The following is a 4,194-nucleotide window of genomic DNA, read 5'->3' on the forward strand; positions in this document are numbered from 1 at the left end:
AGCGAACATCTGCCTTAACATTGCTCGTGTTCGTGCCATCTGTCTTTTGTCTCATTATGAACCAATAAACCAGCGAGGTACAGTATTTGTCAAAACTGGTCCAGACAGGGTCTGAATACCTACCAGGCATATGTCACCAGGGACGCAGTTAATAAATAACTGAAACTGAAACCGTGGAAGTAATTCAAAGGGTCGTGACTGAAAGGTAAAGTACATGAAACCAAATAAAACTATAAAGGTACATGAAAACACATGAAAGGAAACATGTTTGATTAATTAGACATTCACCCTTCAAGAACTTCTTAGGAATGTCCAAAGGCATTCTCTCATACAACATTTTATTTACATGGTCTATTGTGATTGTAAGAAAATCATCAAAAACCATTATTAAGTCTATAAGTGTGTAACTTGGACCATAGTGCTTTGAAGGGGGTGAAAACAAGATCACTCATTTGGAAATCTTTCAATGATAACATTAAAATTATGGATTGGGTTACCCTAAGCCTCCAAACCAACAACTTCTGTAAATTGCCAAAGGTTTTACTTATTAATCTAAATTGTTATGATTTCTCTTTAATGGCAGGTATGTATTTCAGGGGAAGAACACTAAATCACTTTATTATATATACTCAAGTATACTTTATTATTAAAGATATTTAGTCAAACAATTATCAAAAAAGCTTTAAAACTGCCCTATGTGTAGTATGTGTGTAACTGTGAAATGTAAGCCCTTTCTTGAGTCATTAAACACAATAAATTCCCAGAAATATTCCGTCATGAATTAATGGTTTCTAATCCTCATCATCATCAATATCATCTCTCTCTCTCTCTCTCTCTCTCTCTCTCTCTCTCTCTCTCTCTCTCCCCATCAGCATCCTCAGGACCTTCTACAGTGGTGTGGTGGAAAGGCTTCTGACATATTGTATCTTGACATGGTCCTCCAGCTGCAGTATGTCAGACAAAAAAGCTCTGCAGAGAATAGTTAGAGGAGCTGAGAGGGTCATCGGAGTTTCCCTCCCCTCTGTCCAAGAACTCTTCCTAAGCCGTCAGGTTACGGTTCTGGAGTCTAAAAGGTCGAACAAACAGACTAATCAACAGCTTCCTTCCACAAGCTGTTAGATTGCTGAACTGCTGATCTGGAGCATGCGCACTACTGCACTTCATGAGCCTTAGTCATAGTTTTAGTTTTAAATTATTTATAGTAATATATTGTGTGTATTTATTGTGTTCGTGTTGTGGGATCCCGGAGAAACGCAATCTCATTTTTGCTGCACTGCTTTTGTTGGTACAGCTAAATGACAATAAAGCTTTGGTTGATTGATTGATTGATTGATCACTCTCCTGACTTTATTCAAATGCTGCAGGAAATGTTGCAGCTCATAATGACATGTATTATACCCACATAGATGGACACATACTGGTTCTCCTCAACCCTGTGCTTTATTAACAAGTTTAAAGAGATGTCCACAGTTTAACCATGTGGACAATGTCAGGCGTCTACAGCATAATGGTAATGACACCAAACTTTTTATATGTTGCATTTCACTGTGTTGTGATTCTGTACGGCTGCTATCTTGGCCAGGTCTCTCTTGTAAAATAGATCTTGAACTTAATGGGACTTCCTGATAAAATAAAGGTGGAAATGAGAATTGGATTGAATCATGTCATCCAATATCAGCATTGTGGTTGGCAGGAGGTTTGCTTTTCTGCTGTTCTTTGTGCTGGTCTGTGTTGTTAATCACCTTATTGGAATATAACTGGAATCTGTCAGAGGGTGGTCTGCTTGGTCATCTCTGGACTTCCCAGGAGTGCACAACGGACGTTTCCCCCCAAAACCTTGCTTGGCTGAGTTCCTTCCTCCTTTAAGTGACACATGCACACATGCTGATACTGCGTGCCACACACGCAGATATCTTTTAGTGTGTGTTGGCGCCATCTGCTGACCATCTTTGAATGAGGGAGTGGGTATTCAGTCAGCACCAGAGGTCAACCCTGAGGACAAATAACTAATAAATCAATGGTTTCAATCCACAGTGGAATTTGAATGATAAAATGAAATTACCAAGTTACAAGTGTTTCCACAAGATAAAATTCCATTCTATGGAATTATTTTTAAAAATGACAGACTCAGGATGAAACTTTGTTGAGCTAACTTAGCAGAGCAAAGTTGTTCCCTTTTGGGCTGTCATGTTTTGATACAAGATGTATTTTCAGTTGTATACAGCATATGTGGAGGGCCAAGAGCAGCTGTAGTTGGACCGATTGGAGAACAATCGGGTCAACGAGGACCTGGATGACATTGTGCAGGAAGTGGAAGCAAAAGTCCACATCCTCAAATAGCAAAGGGACGAGCGCATGCAGAAGTCAGTGGCCAGTCAAGCTGTTCTTGCTCCGGGAAATCAGTACTTTAACCAAAGAAATTTGTTTTGTGGCCTACATACCCACAGCTGTTTCCATGACAACTGAGCAAAATCTATCCACTAATGGAAAAAAAAATATTTGATGCTGTTAAACACCCCTAGGAAAAAAAAGCTAGTAAGTGCACTTTGAGTTAAGATTTTGTCTTGAAATCTACTTCAATTTAAGTACTCTTACAAAAAGACCTGCAGGAATAGGCTTTTAAAAAGACCCTCAAGAAGGGCTGCCCAAAGTGGGGCCTTCGGACCAAATTAGGCCCAGCAAAGAGTTTTCAAAAGATTTCGCCAGCCAGATGTTTGTGAAAAAATGTATCTTAACATCTTTAGAAAGAAGAAGTCAGTCAATTACAGGTGCACTATGTAGTTTTGGGGAAGACATTTTAATAAGAAGAAAAAGATCTTCATTTAGCTTCTAGCCTAAAACAGTGTTCTGGGGACCTTATTTTCCTCGGAGTATAGCTTGTTTATTCAGTTATGGAAACAATAAATATTTCTCCATTTCATTATTAATATTGTAGATATTAAAAGAAAAAGTTTTAATTTCTTCTCCAAAACTAGATAGTGCCCCCTTAAGGCGATTGGGGAACCCTATTACAGTTTTTGCATCACAACAATACAATATGATAGGTGTTTACTTTTGGATTGTGGCCCACCTAAGTTTTAGTTTTAGTCTTTTAAGGATAAAAGTTTGCATCCCTACTCAAGAAAAAAAAAAAGACCTGCCCTTGACTTTACTCTTTTTCCCCATTACTTTGATATATAGGAGTCAGGTTTACGTTAAGATAAATGGGCTTACTGAATAATCATAGCTGACTAGTAGATCTATGCATTGTACTCATTGTTACGTGTCCCCAGAAAATTAAACCTGAAGGACAGGGGTCGCAGGTTGGGAAACCAACAAAGCACTGCACAAATCACAAAAAGGGTCAAAGCAAACTGGTCCCTTGGTGTCTAAAAGGTGGCGGTTGGAATAAAACACACAGCCACCCACTGATTCTACCAAAATGATACACAAACAAAAGGATTGGACCCATGAACCAAAGGTGAAGTGGGAGTCAGGGGGGGAAACAAAATGTCCAGAAACTGGCCAAAAGAAAAAATCTCAAACACACTCAACTTAGATTTTCAGCCAACTGATGGTGTTGTCTCCCTGAAGACACACAACCAACTGAGCAGGTGAACTGCAACCCCCTTATATAGTCTCCCAGCTGACTGATTGCAGTCAGCTGAGGCAGAACATCACAGGTGAACCCAATAGCTTCTGATGACCTGAGACCTAGATCTTGAGAAATCTCTGTTCACACCAGGACCTTGGGGAATCTCTGATTCAATTTAAATTCTCATCTCATCTCATCTCATCTCATCTTATCTCTCAATTTAAATTTCTTTGGTAAAAAAATAAATATTTCAAGGCTGATTTTCTGTAGGTCTATGGGAAGAATTGCAAGTTGTTGTTTGTTTTTATTGAACAAGACCAACAATTACAAACAACAAGGCATTTCAATAATGGTATAAAAAGGACACAATTGGACATGTGCTGAGTAGGAGAAAACAAAATCAAGAAGATATAAACAAAACCATATAATCAAACTATTAAAGCTAGGCAAATAGATTAAATTATATAGAGTGGAATAATATAAAATATAAAGTGGAATTGTAGTTCTCCAATATAGAGACAGCTGAGGTTTAAATGTAAGAAATACAACTCCCATGATGCTCTAGTGTCATAGACAAACTCAAATCGCGCATGCGCGCAGTGTCGTAGTGCTGTTGTCGC

This window comes from Pagrus major, chromosome 11, assembly GCF_040436345.1.
Source record: "Pagrus major chromosome 11, Pma_NU_1.0".
Taxonomy (NCBI): Eukaryota; Metazoa; Chordata; class Actinopteri; order Spariformes; family Sparidae; genus Pagrus; species Pagrus major.